General features: G+C 48.6%; 1 long non-coding RNA gene and 1 other non-coding gene across 2 annotated transcripts; one reads left to right on the forward strand and one right to left on the reverse strand.

Moving 5' to 3' along the window:
* Positions 1–638: 638 nt before the first annotated feature.
* On the reverse strand, positions 639–711 carry TRNAE-CUC. The gene has a single exon. It is a non-coding gene; the product is annotated as a tRNA-Glu (tRNA).
* Positions 712–5,528: 4,817 nt separating this feature from the next.
* LOC122444028 lies at positions 5,529–16,127 on the forward strand. The gene is made up of 3 exons (XR_006270174.1): positions 5,529–5,809; positions 5,888–6,023; positions 15,936–16,127. It is a non-coding gene; the product is annotated as an uncharacterized LOC122444028 (long non-coding RNA).
* Positions 16,128–18,385: the final 2,258 nt, after the last annotated feature.

Raw genomic sequence — 18,385 nt, forward strand, 5'->3', positions numbered from 1 at the left:
ATGAACTTGAGCAAACTTCAGGAGATGGTGAGGAACAGGTAGGCCTGGTGTGCTGCAGTCCATAGGGTCGCAAAGAGTCAGACGTGACTGGGCTACTGAACAACAACAAAGTGGGAAGCTGTGGTCTTAGTGAGGAACCTGGTCCTGTTCACCTCTCAGGAGATCCCTTCAGGGCGTCGTGGATGGTGGATCTGAGAGCTAGGCCCCTGACAGGAGACCAGTTAGGAGGCTGAGAGAGGAGGGGGTCTACATGGGAGTAGGGATGGAGAGGAGGCAATGCTTCAAGAAATCATTCAGGAGAGTATGGGAGGACTTGGAAGATGAACTTGGAGAGGGAGTGGTAATCAAGGATACCTCTGCTTATAGCTTGAGAGACTAGGTAGATAGTTGTGTTACCCACTGAGTTAGAGGAACAGATCTGGGGTGAAAATGAGGAGTCTGATTTGGGACAGGTGGAGACACCCTGAAGACAGTTGAGTATATGGTCTATGCCTGGGCTTGAGAGGGTTTGGTTTTGTTTTGTTTTTTTTTACTGCCCCAGGTCTTAGTTGCAGCATGCAGCATCCTTGATCTTCGTTGTGGCATGCAGATCTTTAGTTTCAGTATGGGAACTCTTGGTTGTGGCATGTGGGATCTAGTTCCCTGACCAGGGATCGAACCCAAGCCCCCTGCATTGAGAGTGCAGAGTCTTAGCCACTGGACCACCAGGGAAGTCCTGTTTGTTTTTGTTGTTGTTGTTGTTTTGGTGGGGAAAAGGTGGGAGGAAGCAGATTGTCAGGTGTTGAGGGCTGAGTGGGTGGTAAGAAACAGGAGTTAGTAAATATAGGTGACATTGTCAAAAGTTCAGATGACAAGGGAGTAGAGGTCTTGAACTAGAGGCAGATGAGGGGTCAAGGGAGGTAGAGCTGGGTGGTGGTTTGAGTCTGGCCCACAGGAGGCTTGAATTCCAGGGACAGTGATGTGTTGTGAGTTCTAACAGTTTCACTTGTTCTCCTAGTTCTCTCAGAGGTGTGTTCAGAGGAGTCCTTTGGAGGCACTGGGTCCTCCAGAAGCTGTGGAAGTATGAATCCAGCTGCCTGGGATGGGGTAAATGTTCTCCTGGGAAGGTGGGTCTAGAGGGCTCACAAATCACTTCGTTTAAAAATTGTGGTAAAATACACATAACATAAAATGTACCATCTTAATCTTTAAGTGTGCAGTTCAGTGGCATTAAGTGCATTCACATTGTTATCCAGTCATCACCACCATCCATCTCCAGAGCTCTCTTCATCTCACAAAACCAACACCAAAATTCTGTACCCAGTAACTAACTCTCCATCCCCCTCCCCCCAGCCCCTGGCACCTACTACTATTATGCCTTTTGTCTCCTTGAGTTTGGCTACTTTAGATACCTCAGGTAAGTGACCTTGTACAGCCCCCCCCAGTCACTTTCCTGAAAGCTATGATGCAAAGGGACAGCCAAAGTGAAAAATGGACTAAGCCTGAGAAAATAAAGTGAGTTTCTCATCTTGGGTCCATGGAACCATCTGCCCACATCCTGGATGGGGGAGGTGTACTTGAACTTGGGTGTGTTAGGAGACAGTGAACTCAGTTTGAAAGGATAGGATGCAACTACTTAATACCTAATTGATGTTGGGTCACATTAATAGCCTGGAGGAGGACATGGCAACCCCCTCCAGTATTCTAGGCTGGAGAATCCCATGGACAGAGGAGTCTGGTGGGCTACAGTCCATAGGGTCGCAAAGAGTCGGTTACAACTGAAGCAACTGGGCATGCACGCGTGCACATTAGTGGAAGTGTGGTGTTTGGAAGAAGGAAGGTGACATTTCTTGTCCTCTGTGTGGGTTAAACTATGTCTAGGACCCGGATTCACTGGGTATGTCCACAGGAGGGCAACCAGGATGGAGAATGTATGTGCGGGGAGCGGGGAGGACTTGTGTGTATGTCCCGTGAAGAAGAGTTAGGCTAGTCAGGGAAGGCTGGAGGAGTCTCAGGAGCAGGGGTCTCTGGGTGTAAATCTTCAAAGGACTCCCACAGGGAGAGGTGATGCTCAGGCTCACCTTCCCTAGTATTTGGAGACTGACCTATCCTCTCTTCCCCTCAGCCTCCCTGGCCATCTGCCCAGATATCCCATCCTTCAGATCTCTGCTTAGATCCACCCCCACCCTCACCTCCAGGCAGCCTTCCCTAGTCCTTCAGTCAATAGGGAGAAGCAGAAGTACTCTTTTGGCCCTTTACCAAATGTTTCCCAGGGTATTCACTTAATATGCTAGCTGTGTGACCTTTGGAGAGTCACTTAACCTCTCTGAACAGGGATAAGGAGCCCATAAACATTTTAATTTTTTTTCCTGTTTTGGCTGTCTTGCCAAAAGTGGGATGGAAGGGTCATTTTCTACTGTCTCTTTGACTCAGAAAAATAGAGATGATAATAGTACCTACTTTTCAGGGTCATTGTGAGCCCATGGAAGCACTTGGCCCAATGCCTGGGACCTAGTAGGTACTCCATAGACTGTAGCTGCTATCAGCTCTTATTAATGGCTTTGTGTCCATAAGCCTATTTCCTTGTGAGGCTGTGAACTCCCAGACACTGTCTGCCCTTGTCTTTCACATGGACCAATGGAGTGGAGTGGAGTTGACAGCTAGTGACTTTTACTTTGGCCTGTTTTCCATCATCCCACTTCAGGCATCCCTTTCCTTTGGGAAATTCCTCCCTGTTGCCACATAGTCCTGGTGAGATGTCTGTTAAAATGCCCAATATTCCCACCCATCCCTACCCATTGCCAGCAGGTAGGCGTGTGATCCAGACTCCACCAATCATAGAACCCTATTTTTCAGCACCAGTAATTGGTTCAAGGAGTGGGCACATTCCCAAGCAGGGCCAATCAGACTCTTTCCCTGGGATTGATATGTGGATGCCAGGAGGAGGAAGCATTCTTTCTCCTGAGGCACAAGGTTGAATGCTATAGTCTCAAGGCTATGAACAAGTCATTTTTCCCATTAAATGTAGGATCCAAGCAACGCAACAGAGGGAAGGGGAATTTAGAGAGCATGCTAGTAGCATTGCTGATGGTCCCAACTTGGGCTCTCATGGCCTTGGTTCTTGCAGTCCTTCTTTCAGACCTGGGAGCTACAACAACAATCTCTCCATCTAAAAGAGCCAATATGCTCCTTTATTGTTCCAGCTCATTTTGTTGGGTTCTAGTCTCATGAAACCAATAGGAACTTGACAAACTCAGGGAATACTAAACGGATAGATGATTGACTAAATGACTGGATTCCCAGTTGGGATGGGATGTCTAAAGTTCCTGAAGCTAGAGAGTTGGGAGCTGCTGCCCTGTGGCTATGGAAGGGAGGGAGGGTGTTTGGAATGACACAGAATCAGGCAGGCTTGGATTTGTGTCCCAGCTTTGCCATTCACCAGCTATGTGATCTTAAGCAAGTTAATGCCCTCTCTGGATAAGTTCCTTATCTGTGAAGTAGACAAAATGATAGTGACTACACAGGATTGCCTTGAGGATGGAATGAGAAAAGGAACAGGAAGCACCAACCTTAGTGCCCAAAGCGAGGGCAGGGGAGACAGGACCTAGAAAACCAGTAGCTGTTTTTCTTAGCCTGCAATCCATTGTGGTGGATTGTGCAAGAAGATCTCCTGAAGTAGGAAATGGCAATCCACTCCAGTATTCTTGCCTGGGAAATCCCATGGACAGAGGAGCCTGGCGGACTTCAGCCCATGGGGTCCCAGAGAGTCAGATTTGACTGAGCAACTGAGCATGCAATGCATGAGATTGGCATGCAGATCAGGAGGGAATGAAGATTCAATCTGCAAACTGGATTCTCAGAAGGAGTGAGTCCTGGCACCAGGGAGGCTGTGACAGGGCCAGAGTGAGTGTGTTCAGGCAGTGAGAGAGAGATAGATAATGGAACAGCCAGCACTTAGGCAGTGGAGCTGGAAGGATCTGGCTCATCAGCTAGCTTATCCACTATCCATGTGGCTCACTAAATCTTCCAAGCCTCAGTTTCCCTTCTTTGTAAATCCCTTCCTGAGAGTCGTCCTGAGGACATAATAAAGCAGTCCATGTAACATATGCAGCACAGGGCTTAATAGTGTTCAGTGATGTAGACCATTTTTTGTAAGTCTTTATTGAATTTGTTACAATATATATATATATTTTATGTTTTGGTTTCTTTGGGCATGAGGCATGTGGGATTTAGTTCCCCTACCAGGGAGCAAACCTGCACCCCCTGCATTGAAAGACAAAGTCTTAACCACTAGAACGCCAGGGAAGTCCCAAGCTATTATTATGAATATTTATGGCTTCAGGAAATTTTTTGAACATAAAGGTGGGGTGAGTGGCTAACTCTATAGACAAACTTTTCATGTAGAATGTCCCCAAGTCAAGGAGAGTCTGTATCTGAGTCTCCCAGAAAAGGCCATTTCAACTAGGTGTCCTATGTCCTTCTGTGACTGGATGGTGGTGGGCCTCACTTTGGGGAAGTGATGTCTGGGGATTTGTCTTGGTCCTGCCCACTGTAATCTCCTCAGCTCAGGCAAGGTTCTCAAAAGAGTTTTCTACACTGGCTCCTTCCTCTTCCTCACTCCTCACCACCCTCAAACCTTGTAACCTGGTTTAGTCGGCACTGCATGGCTGAAATCACCCTCACAAAGCAAGACTCTGATCTTGCTAAGACTAGTGGACACTTTTCCTCCCCTTGCTAAGGCAGTGGCTTTGTGGTACTCAGCCCTGCTGAGGCTCATCCTACTTCCAGGCACCCTGTCCTCTGTGGCATCATGTCTCATTTCTCGTGATTCTCTTCCTGCCTCTCTGAGGCTTGCTTCTCATGCGGCGCAGTGTCTCCTCCCTCTGGTCCCTTAAGTGTGGGTGATCCGTGGGCTCCTCCGGCTCTCTCCTCACTCCATGCACCTTCCCCAAGGGAGCTCTTTCACACTCCTCAACAGTTCTTGCCTTTCAGTTTGCTATTTTCAGACGAGACCTTTCCAAACCTTCAGACCATGTTGCCAACTGCCTACTGGACATCTCCATGAGGCAGTCCTGCATACACCTCAAACTCAATGTGCTTATATCAACCTATTGTTTCTCCCCTCAAATGTGTCCCCTTTTATCTTCCCCATCTCAGAGAATGACACAACCTTCCATGTAAGCCAGAGAGTTGAGATTACCTTAGACTTTGATTCTCCCACTGATTCCCGTGGATTCTACCCTCTTGACCTTACGTAGACAGGTTTCTTTGTCTGTCTACTGATGACCAGGCCCTTTCTGGCACCCATGGTCAACTAATGGATCTGCCGACCCTTAGACTTACCCTGCAGAGTTCACTGTTGATGGTATCGGCTTTCAGAGCTACCTGTTCATGACCCTCCATGGTTCCCCCATCCCTGCAAGGCAAGTCCGGTCCCCATAGTTCTGCATTCACTTTTCATGAGCTTGCCCTTGTCTGTCTCTCCAAGCTCCTCTCTCTCACCTCTTGCTCCTGATGTCTTTGCCAGGCTGAGCGACTTGCAGCTTCTGCCTTACTACCTTCTTCTACTTCCTGTCCTCTTTGCCTGGAATGCTCCCCTTCTCACCCTTCTCCTCCAGGCCAACTGCCAGACCCTCCTGAAATATTCTCTAGTGTGTGAGGTCCCTCCTCTTCACCACCATAGAGCCCCCGTTCAAGTTCAAGTTCAGCACCTGCCACATCACGTTGTCACCGTGAGCCTGACTCTCTCCCATCAGACCACGAGCCACTGGAGAGCAGACACCTTCATGCCCTCAAAGTCCAGCAGAGTCTGCTATAGTCAGTTCTCAAGGTATGTTTTTTTTAATTTAAATCTCAAAAGTACTTAGTTGTTTTATATTTTTATTAAACAAAATATTAATATTTTAAGGTGACCTGAGATGGGAAGAGCTGGAGAGAAGGGGTATGGCACATAGTTCAGGAGTCGCCCCCAACACACAACCGGAGCCTTCACTCCCCTCCAATGAACCTCTAACACTCAATATTGCTCTCCTCAAGAAAGACCTGTAAGTCAAACCCCGATGTGTGACTTAGACCAATCACATATCCTCTCTGTGTCTCTGCTTCCTCTTCTAAAAATGGGATGTTGGAGTATTCCAGGAAGATGATATTTTGCAGAGTGCTTTCACACGAAGAATCCTCAATCAGTCTGCCAACAGCACGGGAGAGGAGGGTGGCGTTAGCAGCCCTCCTGCCTTCTGGGAGTTCTTGTTCCTGTTGTTGTTCAGTCGCTCGATCGTGTCCGACTCTTTGCAGCCCCATGGACTGCAACCCAGGCTTCCCTGTCCTTCACTATCTCCAGGAGTTTGCGCAAGGTCATGTCCACTGAGTCAATGATGCCATCCAACCATCTCATCCTCTGTCACTCCCTTCTCTTCCTGCCCTCAATCTTTCACAGCATCAGGCTCTTTTCCAATGAGGTGGCTCTTCACATCGGGTGGGGGTTCTTAGGCTGACCTTTATCCTTTACTGTACACTCTCTGGTCAGGTCACTCTCTTTCCCTGCCTCCCTCCTTCCTTCCCTCCCTCTCCCTCTCTCTTCCTCTCTCTCCTGCTCCCTTTACATTAGTATTTGAACCTGCTCTCTAAACTCAAAAATCTTAAAAGTAAGATCCCGCTTCCTTCTCCAAGTGCTGTCGCATCTTTCTGCTTTCTACAAGCTGAGTGGCCCCAAGAGTCATTTCCATTCCCTGCCTGCTCTCCTGCAGCTCTCACTCATTCTTCCTCGCTTTGCAGTCAGGGGTCCACCTCCACTGTTCCCCCAACAAAACTTTTAAGTGCTGAGGTCACCAGTGACCTCCAAGATGCTCAACCCACAATCCTGATCTCCCTTGCCCTCCCACTGCATTTGGTTCAGCCACAACCTCTTTTGTCAACCACCTCTGTTCCCTAGGCTGCAGGGACACCGTGCCTTTCTGGATCTCTGCTGGCTGGATTTTCACCCCTGTCCCTCTGCTTGCTTTGACTGCTTTCCACCCTGCCCGCCTTCGGATGCTGGAGTTGCTCAGTGCTCAGTTCTGTGTCCTTTTCATTCCCACCCCTCTCTCTTCCTGCTCTGCTGTGTGCCTCTCTGTGGTTGCAGTTACCACCTGTGAGGCTCTCATTCTGAATAAGCATCTCCAGCCCTAAGCATCTCCAGATTCTGAGTTCCAGACTTGCAGATCCTCCTGACTCCTGGGCCATTAGTTGGTCATCAGATTCAAAACCGAGCTCAGATATTTCCTAACCAGTTCTTCCCCGTGTGTCCACTGTCTCAGCTGCTCTTACAGAAACTCTGGGAATATTCCTTCATACCTTCCCCTCCCTCTCCACGTTGAGCCCACCTTTGCTCATTCTGCCTCTTGAATATTTTCTATCTGGATATTCTCTGCTGCTACCCTCTTTGTCTGAAGCACCGTCATCTTTCCGTTAGACAATGAAATCCACCTTCTACCCTGTGCTGCTCTCTGGTCCTCTCTAAAGTATTCGCTGCCCAGCAGCTGAAAGGATTTTTAAGAACTTTGAGTCTGGCATATCATTCTCCTACTTAAAATCCCTCACATATTTCACATTGTCCCAAAGTCCAAATTCGCCCCACATTGGCAAGTCCCTGGGTGGTCTGGCCCATACGTCCCAGCTGCGCTCTCTCCTCACCTCTCCTCCGCCCTTCAGTTATACAGACCTCCTTTCAGTGCCTCTGGAATTGCACACGTGTTCCCTGTGCCCCAGAGGTATTAGCCCTTCTTCACCCAGCTTACTCTTGCTCACCCTTCAGGCCCTTCCCAGAACCTTCCTTCAAACTAGCCCATGCCCCCTGTTTTGTTTTTTTTTTTGTATGTCATACCTGCATTCCCTACTAGAATGTAAATCCCTGTTATTGTCTACAATAGAAGTGCTCAGCAAATACTGACAACTGAGGAAGTGCAGGGCGGCTCAGCAAGTTGCTTAAGGTCACACGGCTTATCAGTAGCAGGTCTCATCTTAAACCCCTTTAGACTAGTTCTGATGCCTCTGCCAGGGGACCCAACACACACACACATTCCTTTTATCAAAGCAGTAGATGACACATGATCCTAGCTGTTTGGGCAATGCCCCTCTCTCTGCCAAGCCTCTGAGCAGAGGCCATGCTGTCTTATGTGTTCCTACACCTCTGCCTTCTCACTCAGCATCTGACATTTGGCTGGGTTGGAGTACTGTGTACCCTTGTTGGTTTGACTCTCTCTTGATGAGTTCCTCAGATTCTTTTCTAGCTCTGCCTTTCTGCCAAGCACCAGTTTCATTCTTTAGCTCGGTTATGGATTGAGCCCCCTTTTTATTTTCATCCTAAATTAAAGAATAAAAGTTTAAAAGAAATTTTACTAAAAAAAATAAAGAATAAATGAGCCAATAATTGAGGGAAGCACAAAAATAAATAAGACAAAAAGTATAAAATACAAGAGCCTGGAAATAGTTGAGGCAGAGGTTTGGCCCCATAGAATCTGTGGACTGAGCTATCCCAGATCACTGGCCCCCACACAATTTTCCCTTTGGGGCCTTGGGTCAATTCTTCACCCACCCTCATCCCCTCCCTGGTCTGGACTCAATCCTGGTTAAGAGGTTGCTTTCCTGAGCAGACGTAGACTGCATATCCACACTCTGGCTGATAAATCCGGGAAAACACTTCTAAGGGAATTGGGATCCCAACAATGACAGGAAACAAAGACCCAGAGAGAGTTAGGAGAAGTGGACCGTGGGGTTCTGTGTTCATGCCACAGACCCAGATGATGACCGTGCTGGCTGAGCCACTCTGGGATTTCCCCCAGAGAGCCAGGCAACCTTGACTCAGCCGCTGACCCCGTTCTGGATGTGCAAGGAGAGGAGCAGGGGCTTGGTGCCAGGCTGCTGGGGTATGAGGGCTGTGGGGGCAAGGCTGAGGCTGAACCCAGGAGGAAGGGCGGGGCCAACCAGGCTGGGGCCGGACAGAACAGCAGCTTCTTGTCAAACACACAATTTAATTCTAAGGCTGTATTCCTTGTGCCTGGGAGATTTTCAGTTTGCAATAGTGTCATTTACAGATGGATTTGCAGTGGCGAATTACAAGTTTATAAGCAACAGCTTCTCTGACGCCTCAAAGGGAAAAAAACGCCTTATCCCTCTGCAAATTATAAATTCATAACTAACAGTGTTATCCAACTGAATGCAAAACAAATTCATTACCAGCCACATCATTCCATTGAATACCAAGTGAATAAACTGCACAGGGTTTTGTGAGGATCAGGGAGGTGTCAGAAGATGAGGACAAATCTGCCTCTCCCCACTTTCTTTTTTGTGTGCCCACAGGCCCACCTCAAGCTAACCCTCAGTGTAGGTGGAACTGGATGAATGTACACTGTTCGGATAGAAAGGAGGCTGGAGGTTATCATGCTGATGGTGGTGAAGGTGATGATGATGGTGGTGGTGGTGTACCACCCTACTAGTTAGTATGTGTGTGCATCTTTTGTATAATTGTTAGAACTGCTGTGGTGTTATCTTAAGATATTAAGATACTGGGATTCCCTGGTGGCTCAGATGATAAAGAATCTGCTTGCAATACAGGAAACCTGGGTTTGATCCCTGGGTCAGGAAGATCCCCTGGAGAAGGGGATTGCAACCCACTCCAGTATCCTTGCCTGGAGAATGCCATGGACAGAGGAGCCTGACAGGCTACTGTTCATGGGCTTGCAAAAAGCTGGACACAACTGAGTGACTAACACTATCTTAAGATATTATCTTGTGAAAGTTCATATGTCTAAGTCCTTGTGAGTGTCAGGACATCCCCCTAAGGCAGAGATCATTCTGCAGGAAATGAAGGTCCTCTAAGCAGACCAGAATAAGAACAAGGGTCTTAGGCATTAGAGTGGGGCTTCCCTGTGTCTCCCCAGGGAGAGAATCTTGGGACCAAGATTCAAGGTGCTGAGACATCTAGATGGGAGCTCCCAAGTCGGGGGGGGGTCTCAAGACCATTCCCACAGTGTGAAGGAAACTTGGGGTCTCTGGTGGGCAGGCATAGGCTATGCTTTTTAACCTGGGTTAGCTAGTTCCATCTGACTCTGTGGTGTATTCCCAATGGATGGTTTCTAAAACTTACTTTTTTTTAACTGTAGAAAAGCAGAAAATGCAAATAAAACTAAAAACTACATAAACCACTCATAATTTACTTTGGGTAAAGTAAATTACCCATACAAAGATGCGTACACACGCTAGCAGGGTGGCATACACCACCACCACCATCATCTCTATAATCACTTTGGGGCAGATCAGACCTGATCTACCCTTCTCCAAACTCAGCCCCTTCTCCAATTCCATTCAGAAACTCTTGAGCACTTAAAAGACTTGACTAAATATTCGGTACAGGGGAGAAGAAGAAATGGCCCATACTGCAGACCAAAGGCAAAGGGCAGGGATCTTGCTCTTAAAGCCTTCTTCCACTCCTCCACATCACAGGGAGTTTCCTGCTTCTCTCCTTCAGGCTGGCTTCCCTGTTTCTCTCCCTTCCTCCTGAATCAAGGCACCACTCTCTGTCATCTTCCTCAGGAGCAAAAGGAACTCCTCTCCTTGTCTCACACTAAGCAGGTTGCTGTCATCATTTGTCAGAACAGTTGCCCCAAGTATTTTTTTCCAAACAGTTTCCTATCTAAGAATAATTTTGGTGCCAGCTTTTCAGATAAAATATTTTCACCTTGTTTCATGAACACATTTATATTTTTAGGAATGAGGGTTATTCTACAAATGCTGGTGTGAAACCTGCTTGTGTTCATTAACGATATAGAGTCAGCATACTTTTATGTCAACAGATATATCTACATTTTCTGTTTTAATGGCTGCATATTAGTCTATATGGTTTCTTTAAACCATCTCTTTTTCTGCTTTGCATTTAGGCTGTTTCCAATTTTTGCTATTATAACACCCACACATCATCCATGCACATTTATCTACTTATTTTCTTAGGATAGATTCTTAGAAGTAAAATTTCTGAAAATGCACTTTCCAAAGGCTTTTTCATATTGTTAAACTACTTTTCAGAAAGTTTGTGCCAATTTATACTCTCATCAGCAGCTTGTATTATTGTCCTGCTTACTATAAATGAAATAGTTTGTTTCAGTTATGCCCTGAAGTATTAAAGAAAGGGCCCCTCTGAACGCTTTGGTGGCAACAGTGGCAACGGGTGAGACGTTCCCCAAAGGATAAAGACTCTCCCAGAAAGCAAGAATGGGGTTATGGGATCCAGCTGCCCCTCCCTACATGGATTCTTCCAAGGCCTCCACTGAAGGATTTGACATTGATTGACTGATATTTTTTTGAAGAGAGACATCATTTCCCTTCAAATGATGGTGATGGTGATGAGTGCAGTGGTAGTGATGACGATGATGAGCGGTGTGGCGAGGACAGGGTGGTGAGAGATAACAGTGGTGATGATGGTGAGTACCACGGTGATGATGGCGATGGGGGTGCTGGTGTTGACAGTGGGATGGAGGGGGCAGTGGTAACAGTTGGTGGTGGTGACGATTTAGGATGATGCTGAGATTTGCTGAAGGAGATGGTGATGGTGGCGATGACAGTGGGGCAGTGGTGGTGGTGATGAGGTGTGATGATGGCAGTGAGAGGCAGCGTGGATGATAGACGGGGCAGTGGGGGTAGTCTGGTGGTGCTGAGAGTGGGTGTTGGTGGTGGCAAGGGCAGTGATGGTGGAGTATTGGACAAGTTTTTGATGATAGTACTGGGTGCTATGGAAATATGAAGGTGAAAATGGTGTAAGTGATGATGAGGAATGTAATATAGGATTAAATGGGTATGAAGAGAGAGACAGATTGTCTTCAGGATGAGAAACAATGTGAATAAAGGAAGCAGCATGAATCTAGTGCCTAGAACAGCAGGGAGACCCACTGCAGGGCCAGAGAACAAATCGGTGGTGGGTGCTGCCAAGGGTCTTGAAAGTGGCAGGAGGACTGTGGGCTCCAGGACAGCAGCCCAGAGAGATTTTTTTGAATCCTGAGAGGAAGATGAGCAGGAGCTGAGTAGCAGGCAGGACAGAGTGTGCCTGCAGAGGAGAGTGTGAGGAGCTGAGGGGTTGGCCCCACTCCTGGCCTCAAAGGCGAGCAGCAGGCAGAGTAGGCTCTCCCCAGTGCAAGCAATCATCTGAGGGCCACTGGCAGCGTGGAGGAAGACGGTGTGAAGGGTATGTGGTGCGTGATCCAACCTCAGAACCCACGGACCCCGACCTGCTTTTGCCCTGTGTCAGCCCCAACCGGCAATCCCGCTCTCGCCTTGATAGATAGAAGGGCCCAGAACAGTGGTCCAGAACCCTGGCTCCCTCTCTAGTCCCCAGCAGCAGTTCCTCAAGTCTGCTAGACGAGCATTTACTCAGTAGCACTGCCTGCAAAGAGCCCTTTCCCACTCCTGGTGTAGCATGAAGCCCGCTGGGCACATGCTCAAGGCTGCTGGTAAGGGAAAAAGTGAAAAACTTCAGGGAGGCAGAAGACCTATGTCTGAGCAGCCAGCACCTGGGCCTCAGGGGTTAATCGATCCCTGAGGACGGTGCTAGGTCTCCCCTCCTACCCTCCGTCATCTTCCTCACTTCTGCACAAAAGCCACTGGAACCCACTGGGCACTCACTCTGGGAGAGGGAGAGAGATTTTTTTCTCCCTATTTAATGATGCTGGTGACCTCACAAGGTTTCCATGGTGACAAGACCAAGGAACCAGGGGGACTTGGTGAATTAGAAAAACGAACCCACCCCCAAGTCATCTCCCGGACTTGGAGGGGAGGGGGCTGGATATAATCCATGAGTTTACAGAAGTGGGAAGGATGGGGTTTGGAGCATGCAGTTCTTCAGTAGCTCAATCATGTCCAGCTCTTTGCAACCCCATGGATTGCAGCATGCCAGGTTTCCCTGTCCATACCAGATTTCCCTACCATCTCCCAGGGCTTGCCCAAATTCATGTCTATTAAGTCAGTGATGCCATCCAACCATCTCATCTTCTGTCATCCCCTTCTCCCCCTGCCTTCAATCTTTTCCAGCATCAGGGTCTTTTCCAATGTGTCGGCTCTTGGCATCAGGTGGCCAAAGTATTGGAGCTTCAGCTTTAGCATCAGTCCTTCCAATGAATATTTAGGGTTGATTTCCTTCAGGATTGACTGGTTTGATCTCCTTGCTGTTCAAAGGACTTTGAAGAGTTTTCTCCAGCACCACAGTTCAAAAGCATCGATTCTTCGGTGCTCAGTTTTCTTTATAGTCCAACTCTCGCATCTATACATGACTACTGGAAAAACCGTATCTTTGACTAGATGAACCTTTGTAGGCAAAGTAATGTCTCTGCTTTTTGATATGCTGTCTAGGTTTGTCATTGCTTTTCTTCTAAGGAGCAAGCATCTTTTAATTTCATGGCTGTAGTCACTGTCCACAGTTATTTTGGATTCCAAGAAAATAAAGGGGCACGAAGACTCTTTTTCAGGCTCTTTTTGGAGCCTGAAAAAGAAATCTGTGATCCTCTTTCCTTTCTGTGTCCCAACCCTTGTCCTTCCTGAAAAGCTTCCTTCACTGGAGGTCATGGTGCTGAGTGTGGCCCCTCACAGGGAGATCTAAATGGTCGCAGAGCACCCACAGGGAGGTGTTCTGATCCTAAGGGTAGGAAACTCCTAACTCTAGGCACCAAGGCAGGTGAGGAGACGGAAGTAGGTAGGCAATAGAGCAGAGGGCTGAGTTTGCAAGGAGAAGGAGATTATCACCTGGTGAGGAATCAGGGGTTTATCTGCCTTGTGAAGCTTGGTCCTCTAAGGATCAGCCAGGGGCCAGCGCCTGAGAACATGGGCTGTGGAATCCACGTGACCAGGGCTTCAATCCAGGTGTAAATAACACCTGTGCCCTGTGGTTGTAGATGTCATGGGACACATGGGTAAAGCATGTGGGCTCCACTTGTGGCTCAGACGGTAAAAAATCTACCCGCAGTGCAGGAAACCCAGGTTTGACCCCTGGGTTGGGGAGATACCCTGGAGAAGGGAGTGGCTACTCACTCAAGTATTCTTGCCTAGAGAATTCTGGGGACAGGCTACAGCCCATGGGGTCGCAAACAGTCAGACATGACTAAAGAGTTAACACTTTCACGTTCACTTTCATGGGTAAAGCCTGTAGTAGGTGCTCGAAAAGTGTGCATTTCCTCACTCCTGCCCTTCCCTCCCCCACACCACGCGGCCACCACAGCTTCCTAAAGGCATCTGAAGCACCACACTGCCCCTCATTAGTTTTCAGTGCTTTCAGGCACTGAATAATTTGATCCTCACATCCTTGGTGGCTTAAAGGCCACTGTACATTGTCCCAGTGCCTAAAATCCTAGCATGGAAGCACCACTGCTTTGCACAAAACCTCTTTTTACCTAGTAACATCTCACTGGGGACATAACTGTCCCATCTCCAGGCAAGGGCAGTAGTGCTGGGAGGTGGGAGCAGTGATTATTTTTTAGTGCAGATAGAGCCTGTGAGTGAGGACAGAAGAGAAAGGGAGTGAGGGCAGAAAAGTAAGGGGGTGGGGACAAAAGAGTTTGTTACACTGAAATGCTGGCCAGCTGTCATGCCATTGGCTGAGGGGTTTCCCTCATGGTGAGTGATGCAACCCAGAGATTATTCATCATCTGAGAGAAGCCACATATGCATATCTTGGCATACTCATACCATGGAAAAGGAGGAGAAATCAACAAGTTTTACCTTTTAAAGATGGCCCCTGGGAGCAAAGTAGCCAGTCCCCTCACACCAACAGTCCTGGTTGGTGGCTGCCTCCAGGTGAATCATGCCACTCCAGGCAAGACAGTGCCACGAGGCTGGGAGTCTGGAGGCAGAGAGCTGGGAGTGAACCCCCGACATTGGAGTGGAGCTTGGACATTGGCTGGTTCTCTCTCTTTGCCCCAGAGAGGTTTTTCTGAGAAATCTGCTTTAATGAATTCAGAGGAGCAATTTGCAATTCAGCCCATCAAATGTTCAGACACACTCTTTTCCGCTAGAATCTCACTTGCTGGGAGTCTGTACCCTGTAGTAGATGAAAATTCTCCATCAGGGACTGCACCTTCCTCCTCCATACCCAGTGCAGCCTGGAGCCACCAGTGGGCAGGTCCTGCCCCCAGGAGAATCCAGGCTCACTGACCCATTGGGAACTGCCAGGTCTCATTGTCCCAGGGCTGCTGGAAACCAGGCCCAAGGGCTGGGCAGCTCCAGCTCCAGCCTAACTGTTGCTTCCCTCCTCCTCCTTTCCCCAGCCTCTCCAGCTCCACCCAGTGTGCCCCCTTTCCTTCCACCCTACCAGGGGCCTTTGAGTACCCTTGGGCTGCTTCCTCACTCCATTTTCTCAGGACATGGGAAGTCACAAAAGAACTCGTGTTGGGGACTTCTCTTTTCTTTTCTTTTACATTTTCTAACTGGATTTTGCTAGCTGTATTTGTTTTGATTCTGGCCATCTTACTGACCTCTCTCATAGTCTCTTATTAGTTTTTCAGTTTATTCTCTTGAGTTTTCTGGATAAACAATCATATCATGAACAAATAATGATAGCAATTTCCCCTCCTTCCTAAACGTTATGCTTTTTATTTTTTAAGTACTATTCCGTTGGCTAGAACTTCCAGAACAATATAAACTAATTGTGGTAATTGTCCCACTCTGACTTAAATATGAATACCTCTTGCTGGTATTTTATTGCTAAAAATCATGTTGACTGTTGGTTGCAGATGAATATTTTTTATTATGTCAAGGAGATGTTCTTTTATTTTTGTTATCCTAAGGCTTTTCATCAGAACGGATGCTCAGTTTTATCAAATGCATTTTCGGTGTCCATTAACATTGTCACATAACTTATCCCCTTCTGGTAATTGACATAATTAATTATGTGGACTGATTTTCTGATATGTAATCATCTTTGCCCCCTTGTATTTCTAACTTAGGCATCTGTAGAATGGGGAGGAGATTCACTGCCTGAAAGAAATCTGGTTGAATAGCAGATCTGTATTGTGAATCCTCCTACAGTGCAAGAGACACAGATGCCATTTCGATCCCCGGCTCAGGAAGATCCCTTGGAGGAGGGCATGGCAACCCACTCCAGTCTTCTTGCCCGGAGAATACCATGGACAGAGGAACCTGGCGGGCAAGAATCCCTGGGGTCACAAAGAGTCGGACACGACTGAAGCAATTGAGCATACATGCCCTGAATCCCATGGCTGTGAGCCTGCTCAGGCTTTGGTCCCCCACACCAGTCATCAGTCAGAACAGATGACTCCCTTCAGCGGCTCCTCGTTGCCTTCAGCTGAAAACCTGGGTACATTGCTCAGGCCTCTTCCAGTGAGCCTCTGTCCCTCTCCCACCAACCCCCTCCATAACCCCACCTTCTCCCCGCTAATCACGTGGAAATCCTGGCAGGTGGCAAACCCGTGTGCCCTGGGCCTCTGGGCCTTCTCACATGCTGTTCCCTTGCCTGAAGTGCCCTTCCCACCTTCCTTCCCCAGGCCAGACCCATCCAGTTCCTCCAGGGAGCCGCCCTGCCCCAGAGGGCTGGGCGAGGGGCCCCGCCCCCAGGGCCACAGCCCCCAGCTCGCTGGCTCTTCGGTGCTCACCAGGTGGAAGGTAGTTTCTCTGTGCACCGCTACCTCCGGCAGCTCCAGGAATCCAAAGACCCACCTGCTCCACCTAGGGTCCTACTTCCCAAACCCGAGCCCCACTACGCGTTACTCCATCAGCCCTAGAGTGAGCACACCTGGGAACACACTCAATATGCTCACACTCAGGAATGCACACCGCTTGAGCCCCCCATCCCACCTGTGAGTCCCGGGTCTCACTATCCCAGCTCCGACAGCAGTGAACATTGAGAGGCCCTGGTCGTCAGCCTCACAGGCAGCAGCAGATCCCTGGAGCCTCTTTAGAAAATGCAGTCAGCCTTGTTTCCTCCTCATAAACAACAACTTTTAGCGGAGCGTCAGGGCCCCAGGGGAGAGTGCCCCCACCCAAAGCTGCTGCCATTGGAGATGCAGGCGGGGGAAGCCAAGTGGGCCCAGGCGGGACCAGATGACTGGGGATAGATGGGCGGGAGGGCCTTTGATGGGCTGTCCTCCCCTGGGTTTCCTTGCAGCCTAGATGCTGGCACATAATCTGGGCCTCTGCAAAAGTGCTGCCTCTATCTCTCCACCGGGCCTCAGGCTCATCCTCCTGGGGTCTCCTCTGCCCATTCTGCAAAGCAGAGGTCCCCAGCCTCCAGTATCTAGTGCCGGATGATCTGAGGTGGAGCTGATGTAATAATAATAGAAAGAAAGTGCACAATAAATGTAATGCTCTGGGATCATCCGGAAACCATCCCTCACCCTGGTCCATGAAAAATTGTCTTCCATGAAACCAGTCCCTGGTGCCAACAAAGTTGAGGCCCGTTGCTCTAGAGGATCCATTTTCAACCCTCCTCCTTCCCTCAGCCACCAGGTGGCCAGCTGGAGTTTTTACCCCTTGGGACAAACTGATATCAAGTAGAGAACTGCTTGGCTACTAAGCCCCGGTTGGGGTGGGGGCAGCCCAGACCTGACTCTTCTCTTGCACCCAACTTCCTCCAACCCCTCTCCCCAGCAATCCTGAGTTATATAACATAGTCCTGGACAAGAATCTGATGAAAAGTCAGGTGACATGGCTTAAAGGATGTCAGGTCCGGTGGTGGCAGACTGGGTTCCAATTCCGACTCCACCCTTTGCTAGCTGTGTGATCTTGGGCATGTTACTTAACCTCTCTGGGCCTCCGTTTCTTCATCTGAGGCAGAGAGTGCCCACCTGCAGGGCTATGGTGTAGATTAAATGAAATGAAACCGACTGACTGGAAAGCACTCACGCACAGTGTCGGACACATTGTACTTGCTCCATTAATGTTAGCTGATGTTATATTGAGTTGGCCAAAAAATCTGTTCCGGTTTTTGTATGATGTTCTGGGAATTCCCGAATGAAAGTTTTTGGCCAACTCAATACATTACAGGTCAGAACAGGCTGGGGTGTAGCTGTGACCTCATAAACTGAGACCTCACTCACTGGTGGATAGAGAAACTAGGTCCCAGAGAGGCGTAAGACGTTAGGTTGCTGAAGCCCCTCCTCAGCCTGGACTTGTGTCTATTGAGGAGCTCTCTGCAAGGAATATTGGGCTTCCCAGGTGGCTCAGTGAGAAAGAGTTCACCTTGCCAATGCAGAAGATGCAGGTTCGATGTCTGGTCGGGAAGATCTCCCCTGGAGGAGGAAATGACAACCCAGTCCAGTATTCTTGCCTGGGAAATCCCATGGAAAAAGGAGCCTGGTGGACTAACGTCCATGGGGTTACAAAAATGAGACACAACTGAGTGATGGAGCACCCACACTTGCTGCAAGGAGTAATAATT

The sequence above is a fragment of the Cervus canadensis genome, chromosome 6 (assembly GCF_019320065.1).
Source record: "Cervus canadensis isolate Bull #8, Minnesota chromosome 6, ASM1932006v1, whole genome shotgun sequence".
In the NCBI taxonomy this organism is placed as follows: Eukaryota; Metazoa; Chordata; class Mammalia; order Artiodactyla; family Cervidae; genus Cervus; species Cervus canadensis.